Raw genomic sequence first — 23627 nt, 5'->3', positions numbered from 1 at the left:
CCTTTAGATTGAGAGTGAGTGGATGGAGAACTATTTATCATGCTACTGGAAGCCAAAAGAAAGCTGGAGTAGCCATACTTATATCAGACAAACTAGACTTTAAATTAAAGGCTGTAACAAGAGATGAAGAAGGGCATTATATAATAATTACAGGGTCTATCCATCAGGAAGAGCTAACAATTATAAATGTCTATGCACCAGATACCGGAGCCCCCAAATATATAAAAAAACAATTACTCACAAACATAAGCAACCTTATTGGTAAGAATGTGGTAATTGCAGGGGACTTTAACACTCCACTTACAGAAATGGATAGATCATCTAGACACATGGTCAATAAAGAAACAAGGGCCTTGGATGATACATTGGATCAGATGGACTTGACAGATATATTTAGAACTCTGCATCCCAAAGCAACAGAATATACTTTCTTCTCGAGTGCACATGGAACATTCTCCAAGATAGATCATATACTGGGTCACAAAACAGCCCTTCATAAGTATACAAGAATTGAAATTATACCATGCATACTTTCAGACCACAATGCTATGAGGCTTGAAATCAACCACAGGAAAAAGTCTGGAGAACCTCCAAAAGCATGGAGGTTAAAGAACACCCTACTAAAGAATGAGTGGGTCAACCAGGCAATTAGAGAAGAAATTAAAAAATATATGGAAACAAACGAAAATGAAAATACAACAATCCAAACGCTTTGGGATGCAGCGAAGGCAGTCCTGAGAGGAAAATACATTGCAATCCAGGCCTATCTCAAGAAAAAAGAAAAATCCCAAATACAAAATCTAACAGCACATCTAAAGGAAATAGAAGAACAGCAAAGGCAGCCTAAACCCAGCAGAAGAAGAGAAATAATAAAGATCAGAGCAGAAATAATATAGAATCTAGAATAACAATACCTTTTTAAAGAATACAATTCATTGATATTTGACAAATGTAAGCAGCAATGAAACCATGACCACAGTAACATAGCAAACACAGTCATCACCCCCATAAGTTTGTTCCTGCTCCTTTGTAAGCCATCTTTCCTTTGCTCTTCCATGAGGAGACATTTGAGAAGTGTGCTTATTAACCTCCTGGAGGCTGGTAGAGGGTTTATAAAGATGATCCTTTATGACAGATATGTTGTATTCTTTGACCTATATGGACTTTTTTTAAAATTCAACTATAATTTACATACAGTGCAATATCAGTTTCAGGTGTTCTATATGATTCAGTGATTTCATGCATTCCTCGTGCTCATCACAAGTGTACTCTTGATCTACTTCACCTCTTTCAGCCATCCCTCCACCAAACTCCCCTCAAATCCATGTTTTTTTGAGAAGGTTGTTGTTTAATCTCATTTTTTTTTGTCATTGTCCAACTAAGAACTTTTTGTTCTTGATGTCTAGTTTGAGTCATTTTTGGTCTGAGATCATACTTCCTATGATTTCGTTTACTTTGTTCAGATCTCTCTGTGATGTCTCAAGTACCTGCTATAATTTTATAATGTCTTCAGGGAATGACTCTGGTTAAGGAAGCACTTTTTGCACTTTCTGGAAACGTTTGTTTTCATTTTTGTTGTTGCTTGTGTGTTTTCTCTAGCCATCTCCAAGTTCCTTTCTGATTTGAAAACCTTTGTTGTTGGTGATGTGGGAAAAATCACAGGACCTGATTTGACAGAATTGTTTGTCAGTTCAGGAAATAGCCAAATGCAGGAGACATTTCTCCGGTGTTTCTGGTGTGTCAGAGGCATCTTTTAGTCCAAAGATTTTACCTTTACTTTTGTCTGAATCTCTGAAATATTTGTGGTTCTGGACTTTATTATGGCTATTGGACTTGACAAAAAAGAATTGTAAATTCTACAATTGTAAGTTGTAAATGTAAATGGTGCATAGGTTATTAAATTAAAATAAGTCTGCCATTTCCATTATTGAAGGTTAGTAGTTTGGTATCTGTTTCATAGAATGGAAACAGAGCTTTTGGTCAAAAATAAGATATCTACCTTAATTCTCTTCTGTAGAAATGGTGGTTGAAATATCAGCAAGTAGAAAGGAAATTCTTTCTATAGGTTATTCTACTTCTAACGTTTTGATATGCTAGGGCATGGGTACACTTTTCTAGAGTGTTTCCTGAGGCAGAGGAAATAAAAACAAAATTAAGCTATTGGGGCTACATCAAAATAAATCGCTCCTGCTCAGCGACGGAAACAATCAGCAAAACTGAAAGGCAACTTACTAAATTGGAGAAGATATTTGCAAATGACATAGCTGATAAAGGGTTAGTACCCAAAATATATGAAGAAATTATACAAATCAACAGCCTGAAAACAAATACAATTTACAAATGGGCCAATGTCACAAACAGACATTTCCTCAAAGAAGACATTCAGAAGGCCAACAGACACATGAAAAGATGCTCAACAGCATTCATCGTTAGGGAAATGCAAATTAAAACTACCACGTGATATCACCTTACACCTGTCAGGCTAAAATCAATAAGTAAGAAAAAAACTAGTGTTCGCGAAGATGTGGAGAAAAGGAACTCTTATGCGCTTCTGCTGGGAATCAAAATTGCTGTTGCCATTTTGAAAAACAGTATGGAATTTCCTCAGATAATTGACAATAGAACTAATTTGTGATGCAGTAATTGCACTACTGGGTATTTACCCAAAGAATACAAAAGAAAAAAAAATACTTCTAAAGGATATAAGTACCCCTGTGCGGGATAAGCTTAGGAATCTCCTGGGCGTACACCAATGGGTTAACAAGGCACAATGAAATTCAAAGTCAATATATACTCACACCCGAGTTTGGGTAAACCAGATTGGCACTCCAAAAATAGGGGGGTGCAAAGACACCCTGAGAATATGGAGGAACAAAGGTGCTGGGACTAGGGAGGTGCAAAAGTACCCCAAAATAGGGAGGGGGTGCTGAGCCCCCCAAATATATATAGAGAGGCAAAGGACTGAAATAGAAATGGCAGAAAGGTGGCAATACACAGAAATAATAAGATATTCAGGGTGAAAGCACCCCAAATTTAGTACTATAGTTGAAAGCTGCTTTCATAAGAGAATAGGGCCCTGATAGGTACTTTGGTGAATTGGACTTTGGACCACTGTGATGCAGGCAAAGCAGCCCCGAGTGAAGATGGTTAAGAAAAGAAAAGGTGGCTTATTAACCCTGAGGCTATTCCCCCTATCTGTATCATCCCCTAGGCTGGCAAAGATAAATAGGCACAGCACCTCCTGTCTGCTGTTAACAACCATCTACCCATCTGCCCGGTGCCTGGGTTTGTTTTATGTTGACCCAAACCCCAAACACTGTATATCTTCAAAATCCCCTTTTCCCCCTCACATCCACAAGTTAATGTTCCTAGTTTCTTTGTGTCTTTGTACACACCCATCACGTTTGCAAGACTTCTGATCTGAATAGATATGGGGCAAGGACCCTTATTCGGGGCTTTTGTATTTTTCCTGGACATTAGCCATCTCTCGTTTGAATCCTGCATCTGCTCTTTTGCTGGCCAAAAGAGAATTTTAGACTTAGAGTCTATGGCACACCCCTATGTTTACTGCAGCGTTATTTACAATAGCCGAATTGTGGAAGAAGCCCAAGTGTCCATCCATAGATAAGTGGACGAAGAAGAGGTGATATATACATTCACACACACACACACACACACACACACACACACACACAAGAATATTACTCAGCCAAAAAAGGAATGAATTCTTGCCGTGTGCAAAAACACGGATTGATAGGATATAATGCTAAGGGAAGATAAATACCATATGATTTTTCTCATATGTGGAATCTAAGAAACAGAACAAATGAGCAAAGGGGGAGAAAAGAGAGAGACAAACCAAGAAACAGATTCCTAACTTTAGAGAACAAAGTGATGGTTACCAGAGCGGAGGTGGGTGGGGGGATGGGAGAAATAGGTGATGGGGATAAACAGTACACTTACCAGGATGAACCCTGAGTAACGTACAGCATTGGTGAATCCTGATATGTGCACCCGAATCAAATATAACACTGTATGTTAACTATACTAGAATTGCAACACTTACAAAAATAATTTATTTTGCTGAATCACCCTTTATTATAATACCATATTGGATTATGATTTTGACATTGTTGTCATGAGCTATACTTTTATAAAAAATATTGTTTCTACATCAAATTTAATTTTCTTTATCCCTCTTCTAGGTAGAGTCGAGTATATGAAGGTAAGATTTCAGGCTTCTATTTTCCTTGTAATCTATTGTTTTTAAATCTCTTTTTAAAAGATTCAAAAGCCTGAAGTGGGGCTCGATCTCACAAACCATGAAATCATGACCTGTGCCACAATCAAGAGTTGGATGCTCAACCGACTGAGTCACCCAGGTGCCCTTTAATCATTTCTTAATACAGCTGTTCACTGTGGTTTCTAATTCAGCTAGAAGTAAAGACATTGACTTATCAGGTCTAGTTTGCCCCTCAACTCTTTACAGTGACTTTTCCCTGTTTGCATCCTAAGTGACAACACAGAATGAATTGCCACCAACTGAGACAGGTGACAAAGCAGAGGAAAAAAATCAGACAATTAGAGAGAAGTGCATGAATTTAACTCTGGTCAGAAATGTTTAAGAATCCAGTGGCAGGAGTATTTTGATATGACCTGCCTACTGGGGGAAATGTACAGATTAAGGCACTATCTGAGCCTGTCAAGAGGCTCAAGGCTTAGAGAAGAGGTCAGATATTGCCAGGCCATGTGTGTGTCACTAGAGAGGCTTAAACATGTGTTATGAGTCCTGGGTGGAGAGAGCCTCTAATGCCAGTGGAGAGTGAGTGGAAGTGAACAAGATGCAAAATGGGGCTAATGGATTGTGTATGGGCTTTATGGACTGTGCTGATTAAGTGACCTGGCACATAGTGGGTCCTCAACTGCTGGTGTTGCTATGGGGAATACAGCACTGCTGGTATAGAGAAGGGTGACCTCAGGTAAGTAGAGCTCTCACATTGTACAAATAGAAGGTAAGCTTGTAGTTTGGGACCGAACAATAGAATTCAATGCCTGTCAGAAGATTCTGGAATCTTGGGCCCCATTCTAGGTGCTTTCCATGTGTTATCCACGTGTAATATGAGTGTTTCCTGCATGCATGGTGTTTACCAGTAATGCAGGTGGTAAGGTTTGCATCTTGGGCTTTCACCATCTTGTGATTTGGGGAGATGAGGAGTTATCCAGGGTTCTAGCTACTAAGTAGTAAAGCTGAGATTTTTACCCAAGTGTATTTGATTCCAAGGCCGTATGCACCTGAGCATCCCACCCTGGTTCCCATGGATGGAACCCTGTGGAACATCAGAAAGACACTGGAGGCCTCTAGTGCCAAAAAAGTGACACTTAGAATAATTTGACTCTCAGTATTTGTTTAAATGTTTATTTTCTTATTTTGAGAGAGAGTGTGTGTGCACAAGTGGTGGAGGGGCAGAGAGAGAAGGAGAGAGAGAGAATCTGAAGCAGTCTCCAACCTTTCAGTATAGAGCCTCACATGGGGCTCAATCTCACCAACCGTGAGATCATGACCTGAGCCAAAATCCACTGATCACGCGCCCAGGAGCCTGACTCTCTTGTTATAGTTATAGTTATAGTTATAGTTATAGTTATAGTTATAGTTATAGTTATAGTTGTTATAGTTATAGTTATAGTTATAGTTATAGTTATAGTTATAGTTGTTATAGTTATAGTTATAGTTGTTATAGTTATAGTTATTGTTGTTATAATTATAGTTGTTATAGTTGTTATAGTTATAGTTATTATAGATATATTTATTTATTTATGTATCCATTTATTTAAAAGATTTATTTATTTATGAGAGGCAGTGAGGGGGCAAGTGAGTAGGGGGCAGTGGGAGAGGAGGACAGAAAATCTGAAGCAGGCTATGTGTTGACAGCAGCGAGCCTAATATGGGCTGAAACTTGTGAGCGGTAAGATGATGACCTGTACTGAAGTTGGATCTCAACTGACGGAGCCACCCAGGAGTCCCTTTCTTTATTTTTAAAGTGTGAGTGAAAGTGGGGGAAAACCTAAATGAAATTAGGTAGGTTATTTTTTCTGTTTGACTTTTGTTTTTAAAGTAATTACACTGATTTGTTTATTTGATCGTGAAATACAGGATATAAGTATGTAGGATACTTGATTTTCTCCATTTCTCCTCCAGTGAAGTCAGGGAAATTTGAACTGTTCATATATTCTAAGAATAATCTTGCTTAATGATGGCATATTAGGGGACACCTGTGTGGCTCAGTTGGTTGTGTATCTGACTTTCGATTTTGGCTCAGGAAATGATCGCAGAGTCATGGGACTGAGCCCTGACTTGGACTCCCGCTGAGTCTGGAATATGCTTAAGAATCTCTCTGTCTCCCTACCCTTCTCCAACTCATGTGTTCTCTCTCTCTGAAAGAAAAAAAGAGGAGAAAGAGAGAGAGAGAGAGAGAGAGAGAGAGAGAGAGGAGAGAAAGGAGAGAAAGAGAGAGAAAAATAAAATGCCAGTAACTAAAACTTGCTTTCTTCAGGGACCACAGTCATGCCAAAATGTTATATGTGACCAAAGTGCCAGATCATGTGCCTTTCTGTTGATACAATGGGTAATTTGATTTTACTGGTTTGGGTACTAATCTTAAGATATTGCTTTTTTAAATGTTTTTGGTTAATTTAGATCAAATTTCTGAGATTAAGTACTACATGAAGGAGAATACAAAACGTGAAGAAAAAAAATATCCACATGTGCACAGCAGATATAACCATTTCCCCCGCTTTTTTCATTTTCATGATTTCATCTGGAATTGTGTTCACTTATGGTTCACTGATTTTGCCATCTCCTCTTTTATCCTGATGTCCCATTTCATCCCATTCTCTACCAGGCTAAATTCAAAGCAATCATCACATATGTAAAATACCACATCCTTTATTTCTGTAATGACTTACCCACAAGAGATAGGTTTTTATGTTAGCTTAATTAATGTTTTTGAATTATGAATCCTTTATTGCATATTTGTGTAGATCAATGGAGCAAAGAAATGTGCTCAAGAAACCATGTGGCAAAATAATCTTCCCTGTTATGAAGCACATAGATGTAAGATAAAAATCCCTTCTTTGTCCTGGGGCGCCTGGGTGGCTCAGTTGGTTAAACATCCAACTCTTGGTTTCAGCTTGGGTCATGATCTCATGGTTCATGAGTTTGAGCCCTGCATCAGGCTCCATGCTGATGGTGGTGAGCCTGCTTGGGATTCTCTCCCTCTGTCTCTGTCTGCCCTTCCCCTGCTCGCTCGCTCTGTCTCTCTCTCAAAAAATAAATTTAAAAAAGTATTAAAATCCCTTCTTTGTCCTTTAAAAATGGAAGTAAAAGTAAGGAGTAAGTATTCCTGATGACTATGTGTTTTGTTGAAGAATAACCGTGAGACACTTGAGCAAACTAATGATTTTTTTAATGACATCATTCCAAGTGCACACCTTTTGTTGCAATCTGAGAGAAATCAGAATGTCAGGAATCGGGGCTTCCTGAGTTACCATAATTTGATGTTTGAGCCCTTTTGGTCATTGGGTGAATTGAGCCCCTCAACCTTCCATGGTGTTCACTGCTGTTTCAACAGTAGTGAACATTACCTTTTTAGGTAGGAGTGAGGCAGAATTTGTTTTCATAACCCTGGCTTAATTTTTATATCATTCAGTGTTGCCAGGAGAGAGCACTAGAGGTTTCTCGCCATGTTGAACAGTTGTGTTCCTTTTAATTCAGAGAATTTCGAAAGTGAATCTGGTGACAATATTTCCCTTCCATAAAGAAAAGTCATTCATTGGAGCTGTTTGGCTTGAAAGATTTTACACTTTCTTCACTTTTTCATTGTCATACAGTCACAGTTCCATTGTCTCGAAACCAAGATAGTTGCTCTGAAACATTTACACCTTTCACCGTTCACTTCGTCCTTCATTTCTTTATGTGTCTGGTTTTTCCCTTTGGCCCAAACTGGATTGACTGTTTTTAATGATACAGAGATTTACTGTGGGGTACGTTCTATTGATAATGCTTCTTCATGACACATTGTCCAGTATTTGTTTGGAAAGCCTAGTACAGGTTTTGTTTCTATCTTACTTGCAAATCAGGGAGAGGAAAAATCTACAAAGAATATAAAGGTGCTAATTTAGCAAACACTTCAGAGGTTTCAGAAGTAGATTCCCTCTATTTCCTGAAGGATTTCCATTGTACATTTTAGCGTTGAAGAAAAACAAATCTTCATGTCTTAGACTATTCGATTTATATGTTATCTACTGAGTGATCTTCTTGGGAGGAAGTCACTAGAAGGAATGTTTTGCTCAGGTTCACCTCTCCCTTAATGAAGTTGATACCAGCAAAGTGAAATCGAAGTCTGAAAAACAGCCTCTGCAGAAAGAAAATGCTCAGCTTAACATCCAAACGAATCAGGTAACATAATTTACTATCAAATGTTATATAAATCAGAGAACTGAACATCATTACTTTCTTTTTAAGCTTCTCTTCTTTAACTGTGGTAAAATACATGCATTAGAAAGATTCCCATCATAAACATTTAAGTGTACATTTTAGTATTGGTAAGGACATTCACTATACTGTACATTCTTCTATAGTCATTCCACTTTTCTCAAATCTGTCTTAAAGTCAGGAGATACTACTGCACGCATCAAGGATTCGATGCAGCGAGTCTTGATGTCTAATAATGTAATCTGGAATAGGTGTTGCTTTGGCGGGGAGAAAACCGCACTTGGTAGAATGAGTTTGCTCTGGAAGGTAAAAAGTGGCTTCCTGTCCTGGGAATCTTGTCCTTTCTCCTCTACCCCCTCATGGCCACACTCGTGGGAACAGGTGTGCACACTCAAGTAAACTGTTTTATGCTTGACAGGCATAAAAAGGGAGCTGGGGGACAACTGTGATGCACTTAGGTGTGTGAAAGGGGCAAAGGATGCCAAATGGGACATGCTGAAGAAGAATGTAGATGTTCGTGATGGAATGTGTGGACAAAGACCAAAGCTCACAGAAGAGTAGGATTTTCAGGAGTTAATTGTTACAAACACTGTTGTAAGAACGAATGTGTCAGACAGTGGGGATAATTTTCTTTCTTTGAGCACATTTAACACCAACCATACTTTTACCATAGTAATCAGTAAAGAATTGTGTTCCTCCCTTCTGCCTTGATTTCTGTGATCTGCACCTTCCTTCACTTTGTGGAAACCTCAGGGTTCATTTTCATTGTCCTTTACATTTCGGCCCCATCATCATAGCGACATGACTGCCAAATGTATATATATTTTTGTTTAAACTCTAGACATTAGGTAGGAAATATTGGGAGGAGAATTCAGGTGTACTGTGGTGGTATCTTGCTGCAGATGATATGGGAGTTTATGTCTGGTAGGAGATCAGGAGTGCCAGTATTACTGAAACCTGTGAATTCAGTTTTCCTTCCTTTCCCTCTTTCCCTTCCCTTCCCTTTCCTTCCCCACATTCCTTTTCCAGGAGACAATATTCTGAAGGTGGGCAATTCACATCATTTCCTTTTCATCAGTGTATTTTACATTCTTCTCAACTGGTGTCTTTGGGGCAGGTGGCAGGAGTTCCCTCATGAACTGTAGAAATATCCAGGAGGTATTGTACAGTGTTAATGACACCATGTCTAAGAAATATGTCTCTATGGCAATGTCATGGCCTGAGCCTTGATTGAAAGTTCAGGGCTCTTGGGAGAAATCAGTCAAGTCAGAAACCCCTGCATCATCCTTATGTGTTTAGTTGTGATGAATTGGCCAGACTTAGTTTTGTACATTGAAAAGAAATACACTTTTGCCGTCCCAACCACAAGAGCCTGACTGGGAGGGCACTTAGTGCATCTCATGTGGGCTTTTTATATTTATGTGATGTATTGATGAGTATGAATAGAGAGCTGTAAAGAGAAGCTCAGGGTTGCTAAAGACTTGCCAGCATGCTGCAGTTTGTGTTTGTTTAGTCCCTTAATGGGGAGTGCCAATGCTTCCCCCTGTTGTGTTTGTGGATCCGTGCATTTACGGGGAAGGGGAGAGGGGACATTTGAGTCCTGCCTTCAGATTTCAGGGAGGGAAGAAAGGCAGAATTGTACATGGATTACCAGGTAATGTATGTTTCTTTTCCCTCATAGGAATCTGGGACTGAAAGAATGGGAGCAGGTGGAAGGGGAGAAGCAGCTGTCAGCCACAGAGGAGAAAGTGAAATTAGCTGCAGAAGAGCTTTGGAACTACAAGTGAGCTCAGCTCCTACCAGCAGCTCACATGACAGCCAGTGTATTACTTTGAGACTTTGTACAGTGTTTAGAGCCAAGTAGCACACAAATATACACAAACATTCAGGAGACATTCATTTCTATAGAGACTTCAAGAGAGATGTGGCATTTTCCAGATGTTAAGTTAAAAATATTAATCTAAACAAGTTAAGTAACTACATATTTCCTGATCCCCAATGCTGGCCAGACTATGTGGAAATGTGGTTCCTGAACATGTTTCTGGAGGTGCTGGAAATGATTACAAATCTCAGGGAGCAGTTTGGACGAGGACGAATCACATCGACAAGTATGACCATCCCATTTTAGAGACCTAGTTGTAACCATGAGAAATATGATAAGAATACAAGGAAAAGAAAGTTTGAACTTTACCATGAAAGATCCTCATTGCAGAATTAGGGAGCTGTCACCACAGGTAAGGGGACCATGTCAACGTGGAGCCCCACAGGCGTTAAATAATAAATCCAAGATGATGTAGCGATGGCTTTGAGCTTTCTGTACTCTCCTCCTCACGTGAAATGTGCCTTACATGATTGGGTCGTGTGTATGAGAATTCAGTTCTTATAATGGGAACCTGGGCCAATTACAATCACCCTCAACACGGTGCTTCACCTGATGAAAGCCATTGTACGCCCAGAAGAGTAGAAGAAAGACAAGAACAGCTGCAGCAGTCAGAGCTCACCTTCGGAAACCAGGTAGCCTGCATTCTGCCTAGTCGTTCCTGAGTGCTTCAACACCTAACGCAGATGATCATAACGGGCACTGAATCTCTCCACATGGGTTTTATTGATGTGCTGACTCTTTTAAGTTGCTCTTTGTGAGAAGGCGCTTCAGGATAACTGGATAAGAATGTTTTTTTCTCCTCCTCTTGTGCACACCCTGCCGCAGCTGAATGTGGATGTGTTTCTCTCTCGAGCTTGGGGCTCATGATCTTGGAGAGGGCCGTGGCGGAGCAGAGCAGGGAGGTCGCCTACTTGAAATGCAGGTACAGGATTTTGACATATTTCTTTTAAGGGCGCTGTGACGTTTTCAAAAAGGCTAAACCGTTTGGTGTCCAGTGGAGGCCTGGGTGTGGTAACTCTTAGTGAAACTGATTCATCTCGACCTTCAAGACTGGAAGTCATCCAAAGACAGAGGCTTCCAGAGGAATTCAGGAGGCACAAACCAATGGCAAGAGGACCTGATAGGGAGATCCCTTCATGGAGAGGTACGGAGCACATTGTGAAATGCAGTAGTTTAACTTCTGCGGCAACATCTGCACAATCGGCTTCTTGTTCCAGTGGGTGTCATTGTTTGGTCTCATGCCAACAGTCCCAGGTGGTTACTAGAGGGCACAGGTTGTCTCACAGTGGTGACAGGACACTGGTTCCCTCAGATGCCCCAGCCAGCAGGGCTTTTTGTGTCTGTCCCTTGTGTGTGGTGGAGCTCACGCCCCTCCACTGACTGTGGGCCCCCCTGCAACCTCCCGGTTACACTTAACTGGAGAATGGGTGCTAGAATGATCATGGGTCAGCGCCCCTTCCACCTTGAGACAATGTTGAAGGCTTTTTCTTTTCACATGAATAACGTGAACAACAGCATGAATTGGAGGCTGTATGTCCTGATGAGCTTTCTTGATTTGCTTTTGGATAAATGCCCCATTGAAAATATGCTTTGTATAAAGAATACAGACATTCCTTCCTCTGTTTAGAGGTCCCTTTATTCTTTAATTTTTTTTTGTATTGTGAACTATAGTACTCCATTAGTAAAGTAAATCCTTGTGAAATTTCACTCCTCTAATGTTATTTTATTAGTGTAACCCTGAAACTTTGCAGGTCATTCCACATAGCATTAACCTTTTCCTTCTTCATTACTATAGTATTAGTCCCTTCAAGGGCAATTCTTTTCATGAATACTTACATAATCCCTTGTCAGATACATAAGGCAGATGATATATACAGTACACCACTTGAAAAATCTCACACATGCCTTGTAGAAAAGGACAGTGTGCTGTTCATGCTGACATTTACTGACATTATCCTAACTAAGCCATTCATATTTTAATTTTTAATCTGTGATAAATTGTCACTTCCCATGATGTGTATTAGGAAACCCTTCTTTTAGTGTTGATTTCCAATGAATTGAGCCCTGACCTGTCTGCAGTTGGTTGATTACCAAATATCCAAGCAAAGCCTTCTGGTGCCTTCCTCAAGGCTCCCTTGAGTCCCAAGGGGTCACCTTTGCCATGTGGAAAACCCTCTGTTTCTGGTAAGGGACCTGATTGTAGGAAGCAATGAAGATGGTGGAGGAAGGCACAGAGGTTTTTTTTTTTTTTTCTTTTTCCACCCAGTCTATGCAAATCGGAATAAACCTCCATCCATTCTTTGGCCTCTATCAAACGCAGAACCTGGTGCAGCTTCTGTGAGGAACAAGAATTCTGTCCCTACTATGGACACAGAGAAGGTCAAGGGAGATGAGGTGACCATTTTCAGTTGTAACTCTCTCTCTGGAACCTTTTGTCTCTTTATACAGCACTCTCTCCTGATCTTGTCTCTAGGTTGTGTGTTCTGAGATCTATCTATGGTGTTATCTACTTTACAAAGAGTAAAACTCTTTCCCAAGAGCCTACAGGCCTCTCTGTTGTTAGCTTGTTTGTCATCTTTGGTGGTGCCTCCAGCAGCCAAAAGTGTTTAGAGGCTGAAGACCACAGGGCAGTCACTGTGTGTTTGTGGAAATAACATGAGGAGGATGGCATCTCACTCCACACTTACGTCTCCTGGCCTGGCTCGCTTTTTCAAGACCTCCTTTCATGGGAATATTCCTGAAAACTAAAACAGTATTATTGTTGTTATTTTACTCTTTTTTTTTGTACAGAGTTAGTAATTAACCTGTTTAGAACATTGGTTGTGAAACTCACTAACTGAAAAACACGAAAAGTCGTACTTTCTGAGATGTGTTTAGTAATTTTGAATGCTCTTATTCAAAAGTTATTTTTTTTCCCAAATTTCATAATTCATCAGTTTTCCCATCTCTGGGAAATGTGCTTTTGCAGAGTCACTGCAGCTGTTCATGTAGTAAAAATATTATGAATTCTCAGGGGAGACATATTTGCAGTAGAACATTGTAATGTTTGCAGTGAGGAAACCCTGCATTGATCCAGATGTTGTGGACTTTTCCCAACTACCAGCCACCTCGCAGTAGCACCAATCCAGGTGGGAGCTGAAGTAGACTTATGGTAGTAGTCTTTGGGGTGAGACTTATGAGGTCTCATATTCCTCCCAGTGTTTTCTTTATTTTTTCTTTTATTTTTTTTGCAATGGTTGTTTATTTTTTGAGGAGAGAGACAGAACACAAGCGAGAGAGGGGCAGAGGGAGAGAGGGAGACACAGAATCCAAGGCAGTCTCTAGGCTCTGAGCTGTAGCCCAGAACCTGATGAGAGGTTCAAACTCACAACTCATGAGATCTCGAACTGAGCCAAAGTCAGACACTTACCCGACTGAGCCACCCAGGTGCCCCTCCTCCCACTGTTTTCTTAGTGATGGATGGGCAGGGCAGAGGTCGAAGACATGATACCCTTTCCTCCCTCACTACCAAGGCGGGGTTTGTTGTAAGCATCGGGCTGTGTCCAGGTCTTCAAAGCCCATGCATTCTGCCCTTGAGCCCCTGATGCCTGCAGGGCCCTCCTTCCTCCCAGGTTGTGGAGGCAACCAGCCCTCCAGCAACTTTGCAGTCATGGCTGGGCCACGAAGGCGTCAAGGTCTGGCTGTCCAGACGCTTCACAGGAGTGGCTTGGAATAGCAATGCTGCAGTACAGGTCAGCATGAGCAGCTTCTGTAAACAGGATTCGCATACACTGCGATCAGGGCCTGAGCTAAAACATGACAGGAGACAGGGAGACACAGGACATGTGGTGCCATGCTTCATGGACAGGGCTGCATAAAGCAGAAGGATGAGGGCCTGGGGAGAGGCAGAGAAAGAGACAGGCAGGGAGAGAGACACTGAGTCAGTGAAGGGGGAATTGGGCATGTCTGAGAGAGTGAGAGGAAGAAAGAGGGAGGCAGGAGTAGAGAGAAGCAGAGACAAAGAGGAGACAAGGAGGAAAGGATGAAGCTGGTCACAGTGTGTGGAGGGGGTGATGGGCCACACAGGAGGGGCTCTGTGATGATGCTCTTAGTGTTGGAGGCAGAAAGTGTAGGAACCCTGGGCATGACAGTTCCCTGAGTGCAAGGATCCAACCTCACTGGGGTAACCTCAGTACAGGCCATTGCCCTTGGGAAGATGGGTCCCTCTCATTTTGCCTGGCATGTTGGGGCACAGTCTCAGTATCGGTCATGGAGAGAAATGGCTTGAGGCAGAGTGTGCAGCTCCTTAGTAGGTAAGGTTCAGAGTGTGCCCCCATGGGGAGATAATCATCATCTGTCTCCCCCACTGCCCCCAGTCCCTGCTCCATTCCCCCGTGCTTGATCACAACCTTCCTTATATTCCAGAACTAGGCATCAGGCATTGTGCTGCCGCCAAAGCCTGCAGCCTGGAACTTGCAAAGATGTATTATTGATCTCAACCAAAAGTATTTGTGAATAAGGTCTGTATTCTTCTTCTGTAACTGTGACGGAACCAGGCTGGAACGCTGGTAGAAAAACCAAGTGGCACTCAGAGATCTTGGTGGATTGGAGATTAATTTAACACCGGAGGGCTCAGAGGAGACCATTTCTCCAAAGATCTGAGCCCCGAATGCGAGCTGGAAGGGTAATTTATCGTTATCAGCCTCCATATTTGTGTGTGGGAGGGCGGTATTCACGTGTGCAGCAAACAAGAAAGAAGACCCTGGAGGAGGGGTTTCTAAGCTAGAGACCAGAGTTTGTTTTAGTCCAATCAGCCATCTTTGGTGTACTTTATCCACTTCTTCAACATTCCCCCCATTGATGCCTTAAAAAAACCCCAAACTTTTAGTAGGCATCACCTTTCAGTTTTATAGGTTTGTACTCTCAGAAGTCTAAGATATGTGCAGTAGTTTGGTGAACAACAGTGTTTTCAATAAAATGTACCAGAACATTCAGTATACAGGGGCCAATGGATACAAGTAAAATTATGGAGAGGAAGGGCCCCACCAGGGCAGGAAGCCAGGATGCCCAATCTGTGAGATCCCATCCTTTCCATTGATTGATATTCTCCTGTTATCTATGTTGAATTCTTTCCTTGAGTTCCTTTACGTTAGTTGTAACTATTCCTGACTGGTTTACGAAATAGCGACCTTCCTCCTCCCAAAAGATGCAAGTCTCTCTTTTTCTGAAGTGAGGAGGTCAAGGGCTCACCTAGTTTGGAGGGTCACTGCTGCCAGAGAGTTTATTTGGCTTGGTAAGGTTACCAGAGAATCTGCCACCCATTCCATGTCTTCATTTAGCTCTTGAGATAGTCTATGGTATAGTCCTATGGATGAACCTATGCCCCCTCTTCCAGTTCCTATTCCCATTTTAATTCCTGCACCTATCAGAACGGGTAGCGGGATTGCCAGTTTAGCCCAGGACTTGGGGCTAAAGGCTGTTAGGATGTGATCTTCAGTGTACAAGGATATCTCTGGGGTTAGGAAGATGGAATAACATATCAAAGTCCAGTTGGTCTCTAAGCATCGGTAGGCCGAATTAGAACATATATAGAACACCCCAGGGGTTGAACATAGGGTTGTATTCCTCTTTAAGGTTATATTTCTTCCGTATAGAGAGGTACCATTCATACCTTCAGGGACCATAAAAATTAGATTGTTGGCATTTGTGAGATGGACTCCAGTGGCCAGGGGTCCAATTAAGACAGAGGTGTTGGTTTTGAGATTTTCAGGAGCTTCCCAGGTCAAAGGGAGAGAAGTGGCTAAATAAGCCCTCTGGCTGAGGGGCAAGCACATCCAGCAGGTTTGGGTGTGATTGTGTATTTTATGGAGGACTTCTAGAGTAGTGTTAGTCCAACGCTGGAGTGGGGAATTGGTAAGCATCTGATTGAAGGTTGAAAGTCTCAAGCCCTGGTAGGCTGCCAGAGGAGTGGTCGCCTTTATGGCTTATATTAACCTGTCCTGAATGTCATTTATAACCATTTGAAGGGCCCTGTCTTGCATCCCTTCCCCGTCTGAGATCCCCCATTGAGGAAGATAAGTGTAGCAAGCTTGCTTCCCTCTCTGGAGGCCCTTGTTGTGACATGAGCTCCTGACATTTTGCGTTATCTCTAAAGTCCAATACTTAGTCCTTGGGGCACTGGGTGACTGACAGAGAGTGGGTGTTCTTCCCTTGTAGCAATCTTTGTGGAGGGAGGTAATGGCGCTGAATGCCCTTGACCCCCTTATTGTCATATAACAATTCTGGGGGCAAAGTGGGTAAGCAGCAGTTGTTAGGGTGACAGGGGTTATCATAATATACAGGGAATACTTAATAATCCTCCCATCCAGAGGAGGTATGTGAGATCCAGCATGCATCTTTTGTCCCATGTCCAGCTTGTTGGTGCAGTCTCTATCAGCCCAACAGTAAGAAGTAAGATCAGGACTATGACACCAGTGAGGGGCAAAAGCTGGCAGAGTTGCATCCAAACCCCTGGCTCAGTCTACATGTTGATTTCTCACGTTTTTGCCATGTGCAGGTCAGCCAGTTTCTGGGGTGTGGCTGGAGCAGGGCTGGAAGTCTCAGGGGCCAGTGTCTTTTTGAAGGTCATTTTAAGCCGGTTGACTGGATCTGGATCACTTCACCAGGTTGAGGGTTCCTCTGAATTGGCCTTCTTAGCTCTGGAGTGATGGACCCATGGGGTGATACCTGAAACTGAATCCTCTATTTGGTTGTATGCCTGTAAAGTCCACCTCCAAGACTTCAAAAGGGGCGGGTTTCTGGTAACTGTCAGATCAGGTTTAGGGAAGATATGGTTTGCATATTTAGAGATCCATCCTGTTCTCCAGTTGTTTAAATAATCATATATCCGTGGGGTTTTATTATTATACCCATAGTATAACAAGCACAGAAGATTGCCTATATATGAAATACTGTGACAATTTTCTGAAGTTTACCTCAAGTTGTCTAGTTTAGGCAAACAACAAACTTTTAAAGTCAATCATAACTAGAACTTAACATCCATAGTGGTGCATTGTTGAAACACAGTTTTTCACTCTACCCACCCCCCTTTCCCATGATAGCCAAATTGAGACCAATATATTTGTAGAACAAATCCAGTCTTAACAAATCTGGCCTAATTATTTACATGAGCTCAGCAAGAGTAGGGAGTGATCATGAGGATCTTTTAAAATTTGCTTTGTTGGAACCTTTTATAAGGAATCTCTGGGTTGAACTTTCAGTAGCCTCTCCAGGCCAGAAGCCAAGCCAAATACTTGACATTAGAGAGGCCTGCAATACCTGTAGAATTGGGCGAATTCCTCTTCATGAGTTCCCCAAGATATCCTGAGGTTCCTGCACTGGCCAGGAAGTGATCTTCTTTACTTACCTGGTGAGGCTTCTGGGAACTCTGTAAGCAAGGCACGAAGCCAACATTTCCAAGGGACTTTATGGCTCCATGTTTTATAAAGCCAACCCTAATTCCTTAAAGCTGTCTGGTCAAATCTGAGTCTATGAATGTCATCCTCAAATATGACATTCCAGTCAAAGCCTTGGTAAAATAACCAGTATTTCCAAATGGTGACCTGTTATAAAATGAACAGATTCTTATTGAACTTATACAAACAATTGTAATTGCCATGAAAGAAAGAATACTCATTCAGAGTTTTGAATTTCAGGGGAATCATGTAGAGAGAAAAGATAAATGCTTCAGTTTACAAATGCATATTTTATGACATTTTTGTATATCCTAGATATTTAAGAGAAAGTTTCATTAATCTGGAAGAGGAAACATTAGGGAACAAGCAATATTTTCAACAAGAATCACAAAACTATAATCTTCCTCAGTTCATTTAATCCCATGTTCCTAATTCTTGTTCAATTTGAATACAGCCTTTTAGTTCTGGAAATTTTTACCCATTTTGGTATTAATCTGAAAGATGTTGAATACCTGTGTTTACCCTTTATAAATACCTTGTATTTATAAAAAGTCTTTTTTATAAATCTCCTTGAAGAAGAAACACGTTTTGTGAGAGAATAAAAACAATTATAAATGGCAAAATCTCAGAAATAGACATCGTTAAAGATCTGATGAGAGTTCATTATGATGCAATTGACAAAGAAATTCGGTTTTTTCTGTGACACGTAACATCTCAAGTAATCAGAATATTAAGTGATCACCTTATATCAAAACATTAAAATTTTCGGAATTGCATATATTCAGGCAGTTACAGCATTTACCTCTGCAATACAATCTAAGGTTTACCATCGTATGACCGAGCTTTTCCAAGTAACTTCCCATCCCAAATAAAAGGGCCTAATTGGTCAAGAAGACTTCATTTACCATTTAAATCCTGAGAAGTTTGTTAAAACCCCAGAAGTCATAGGTGCATCCTAAATAGGATTACAGGTCATTACAAATCTTACAATTTTATATATTTAACCAAAGTGGCAATAAAATATCCCAAAGGTAAATGTATAGCATTATATAGTTTTTATCAAAACCTAGCTCCTTTAACATTCAGAAATTTTAACTATGTAATCACAGACCTGATACAGTTGAGACCTAAAAATTTGATTTTCCCAGGGGATAAACCTTTGTTTGCATTGTCTTATCAAGGGCAGATCAACAGTTCAAGAAAACTTTGTCATTTGAGCAGAGAGAAAAGCAGGATTTCAACCTCATATTAGTGTATTTTTAAAATTCCATTCATCTCAACCTTCTATAACATTCTTTTGCTTGTAAATTTTGTCCCAAAGCCATTTCTTTCCAAATAACCAGTCTCATTTAGGACAAAATTACTTTCTTCTACCCTCAATGAAACTGTATTTCCATTCCTTATATCTTTCTTATATACCTCCTATTTTCCTACATACAGAGTTGCTTACTTTATTTTCATCAGTCTTAAGTACATTTAGCAGAATTTTAACTCTTAGGAAACCTTACTCTCCAACTGAGGACATAGTAACCAATTGAGAGGTGTTTACATCAGAATTTTGTTAGATGGTAAATTCATGAACCAATTAAGTACAAAGCATATTTTCCAATAGGTCCGAATAGCCTTAATTTCTCAGCAATAGGAAGTTAAAAACACAAACCTATGTTCAATAAGCAAAGCTTTAGCATTCCATCTTATTTGGAAAGTTCAGGTTACCAAGGACCTTGAAAGTTATCTTAACAATTACCCATGAAAACTTTGAGAAAGACGAAAATTAACTGTCATTAACAAATTGCAACAGAGATAACATGAGCTTATTTGACCTTTGCCGATAATTTTAAAGACAGGTCCAATAAACTTAAATTAGTTTAAACATTGAATATGTTTCACCACCTAAAATCAATCAATTCTTCCCCATTGTCAATTTTCATTTGGAGCACCTGTGAAGTTATCTGAAATGGGTGGTCCAAGGAGGGTGCACTTTGCTCCTTGACTTGAATGGTGGGAGGAGGAACCGATGGTGCCTGAGACACTGAGGATGGTATAGGACCATACCCAAGTTGGTGCAGAAACATGAGGGGGAGGGGAAGGCAGAAGCAACAACTTCTTGGGAATATTCCTTAAAGTCCCTGTCCCAAGGTAGACTAACCACAGTTGGCTCCAATTATAGCTGTTAACCTGGGAAACGAGGGAGAATCCCTCACATCTATTAAGCAGAGGAACAGGGAGAGAGAGTCAGTGTCCCCTTTTAGTCAGGTTCTATCTCGGCTAGACCAATAAGGTCCTCTTCTGGAGGTTCCTCCTGATATCCGCTGGGTTTTTGGGACTTTCCCTGGTAGGCACACTTATTCTTTCTAATTCCTTTCCCCTTGCAGTAGGATCATTGACCCCTTGCTAAGGAGGTTCTGGGCCTCCCCCCCTTGCTGCTAGGCATATTTACGGCCTTATAAGCCCCCTGTTGTGATCTCCCTGAGACCCTCTTGATATCAGCAGATGTGGACCGGCATCTGGAGAGCACCTGCACCTGGCCGAGGGCGCAATCTGGCCACGGGGCCTTTTGGGGGAGGGTCATCTGGCATGGAGGGGAGGAAAATGGGTGGCTGCAGTGGCAGCGCCCTGGCTGGGTGGCTGCAGCAGTGGCAGCAGTGGCAGCAGTGGCAGCAGCCAGCCCTCTGGGGGAGGAGTTTCAAGCTCAGGGGAGGGGAGGGGAGCCTAAAGTGTCATGAAGAGGGGAACATTAGGGGAGCAGTCTGTCGCTTCTTTGGCTCCCTGGGTGAGTCTCCGGATAAAGCAGCTAAAACCTTTGCTGGGCTCTCCTTGCTCCATCCCGACTCCACAATTCTCTCGTGAGGCGGAGTCACAAAGACAGAGGGACAGGGGCGCCCCCTCCAATGAGGAGACCAGCCAGATGCCTGCCTGGCCATGTCCTGAAGGAACCCAGGTGACATTCAGCCCCACAGGTCCCAGCCCTGTGACACACGATCAGAAACCATTCTGATATCACCACAGACCTAGCGCCATTCATTATGGAATCACAGACAGGCCCACTCAGACTCCATGGGCCCCTGGGGACCTCAAGGGTGCCTGTCCGTGGAGCCACAGAATCGAACTCAGCAGGCAAGCTAGACTGAATCGTACATTCACATACACACCAGAGGTTATTATATTCCCTTCCATAGATTCCCTACCTGTGAGACTTCTGAAGTCTTGGGGAGTGATCAGGTCCCCCTTCCACTCTTGCGAGTGGGTCTGACTAGATTGGGCCCCAGCCTTACCAGTTCCAACTTTTGGGTCCAGGACTTCACCTGCCAAGTCTCCTCAAGTCCAGTGGGAATGGTGGAGAGGTGCTGGCCTGAATGGGACAGAGAAGGAGACTGCCAATATTTAGGCAGGTTGCTCACTCTACCTTGTGATCCCTCATTCCGTCACTGCCTCGCTGTTCTCCCAAACTGGTGGCAACAATGAGCCAGCGTGGTTGGGTTTCCTGCTCAGGGAACCAAATTTGTTATGGAACCAGGCTGGAACGCTGGCGGAAAACCAAGTGGCACCCAGAGATCTTGGTGGATTGGAGATTTATTTAACACCAGCAGGCTCAGAGGAGACCATATGTTTCCAAAGATCTGAGCCCCAAATGCGAGCAGGAAGGGTAATTTATAGTTATCAGCCTCCATATTTGTGTGTGTGTGTGAGGGGTGGTTTTCAAATGTGCAGCAAAAACAGGAAGAAGAACCCAGAGGAGGGGGTCTCTAAGCTAGAGACCAGAGTTTGTTTTAGTCCAATCAGCCATCTTTAGTGTACTTTCTCCACTTCTCCAACAGAACTAGTTATGTGCAACATGATAGTGCATTACTATTCTTACATCTACTGCTGATCTCTGGATTCTGGGTTGTAAGTGAGCAGTTTAAAACACCACCGCCTTCTCTTACATGAAAAGAGAAACCTATGTCTTCACCAAGACTTCCTCTGATTGTGAAGACATGGCAATTATTATTTGAAGGCACAATTATATACCTATGAGTCTGATAGAAATTATTTCATCCATCTTCATCCCTAAAGCACTTTTCATTGAAAATATTACCCCTATAGAGGCAGGAAATTCATAACAGATGTGTAGCTCCCTCTAGGTATGCATTCTGACCTTGTCACATTTGTGTCATCAAACACATTACTGACAACGTGAAAAATAAGCTCTCAACAATATGATGATATTAGAGAATATGGTATAAAAGGAGTTTCATATGTTCTCAATTAGAAATAAATTTTAATGGTGAAGGAGAAAGTTAAAGTATTGTCAAATTTTATTGACATATAGTAGACAAACCATGTTGTATTAGTTTCAGGCATATATCACAGTGATTCCGTGTGTATACATTATGCTCTCCATATACCTAGACAAGCGTAGCTACCATGTGAAAGCATGAAGCACGTTCTTACAAGATTGACTATATTCCATAATCTGTACCTTGTATCCCAATGACGTATTCATTCCATAGCTGGACGCCTGTATCTCTTTCTCAAGGGTGTCAATTTTTTATTCAACCCAAGTATTTTCATGGTAAACACCACTGCCTGTGGTTCATTCAGCATGTGCCAATTTGCAGTCTGTATTTCTGGGAATGCTCCTTAAGGCATTACAAATTATATCATTATATCAATAAATTCGGTTTCATTCTTCATTCAGTAAAAAGAAGAAAGAAGATTTCTTTGTGTCCCAGGCCCTGTCACTAAGACCCTTCCCAATCTGGAGGACAGGCTTAACTGGACAAGCTACACCCTCAGTACCTCCAGCTGAGCGGCCATGGCCTTGAGCATTGCAGGAATTCCCACGGTGGCCAGCAGAGGGAGCGCACACAGCATGCCCATGGAGGGGCCGGTCCTCTGCAGGCTCAGCGATGGCCAGAGAAGGCACCCATTAGGCTTTTCTGATCCAGGGTGCCTCAGAGCTGGAAATGCTCCCTTGCTCCTGAGGACCCAGTGCCTCTGAGTGTGGGCAAAGAACCAGAGCTGGGTTTCCAGCAGGCTCCGCGCCCAGGCCTGGGGGAGACTCTGGAGGCTTCCCAGCCACTTGATGTCTCCTCAGTGGTGGGGCTGAGTACTGGGGAGGGGTGCTGGGCAACTTCCAGGAAACACTGGATGGTCAGTGAGCAGCACAGTCCCTTGCATTTTCAGGGCTGTTCCGTGGTTTGTTCCTCATTTCCCATGCCGGTATGTGAACAAGATGTATTTCACTCAAGGATCTGTGGATTCAGGAGGTCCTGCGATGCCACATCAGAGAGGCTGACGTTGGTTTGTTCCAGATTCAGGATTGTTTTGGGGGAGAAATCCTGTCACAAATTCGGAGGAACAGGAGTCGCATTCAGTGTGGAAGTAAAGACACCCAAATGTTGACTCTTGGGACCTTCTAGAAGAATCAGCTGGGACCCACTCTCCCAGTCCTGCTGGAACCAGAGCCAGAGGTAAAAACACAATGTGCCCTCCACATCATATACACTTTTATTAATTTTCAGTGGGTATTTTTTCCCCAACAGTGTTGTAGTCGCTGAAAACAACTGAAAACCTGACTGGTACCTTGTGTCAGGCACCTCCTGTTATTTGAATGTTCCATATTATTCCTGTGACAGAATTGGTTACAGTTATCCTTTCTTGTCTTTGTTGGAAGGAATCTCATCAATAATATCTTAAAAACATACTAGTTACCTTATCTCCTTTCCAGTTGAGATTTGGCATGTTTTCTAATTTCTCATGAACTTGTGAAAAACTGAAATACTTTTAAATTGATTGCAGTTTTTATTAAAAGCTGATGCACAGCATCTCTCTGAGA

The 23627-nt window shown here is 41.9% G+C and overlaps 1 long non-coding RNA gene across 1 annotated transcript; it reads left to right on the top strand.

Moving 5' to 3' along the window:
* The first annotated feature begins 603 nt into the window (after positions 1–603).
* LOC147581394 (uncharacterized) lies at positions 604–9046 on the top strand. The gene is made up of 4 exons (XR_015249866.1): positions 604–1735; positions 4206–4225; positions 8351–8455; positions 8910–9046. It is a non-coding gene; the product is annotated as an uncharacterized LOC147581394 (long non-coding RNA).
* Positions 9047–23627: the final 14581 nt, after the last annotated feature.

Source organism: Puma concolor, chromosome B1 (genome assembly GCF_028749965.1).
Source record: "Puma concolor isolate L17-30 chromosome B1, mPumCon1.1.hap2, whole genome shotgun sequence".
Classification (NCBI taxonomy): domain Eukaryota; kingdom Metazoa; phylum Chordata; class Mammalia; order Carnivora; family Felidae; genus Puma; species Puma concolor.
The sequence above is the reverse complement of the archived record's forward strand: the minus strand, read 5'-3'. Positions and strand labels throughout refer to the sequence as shown.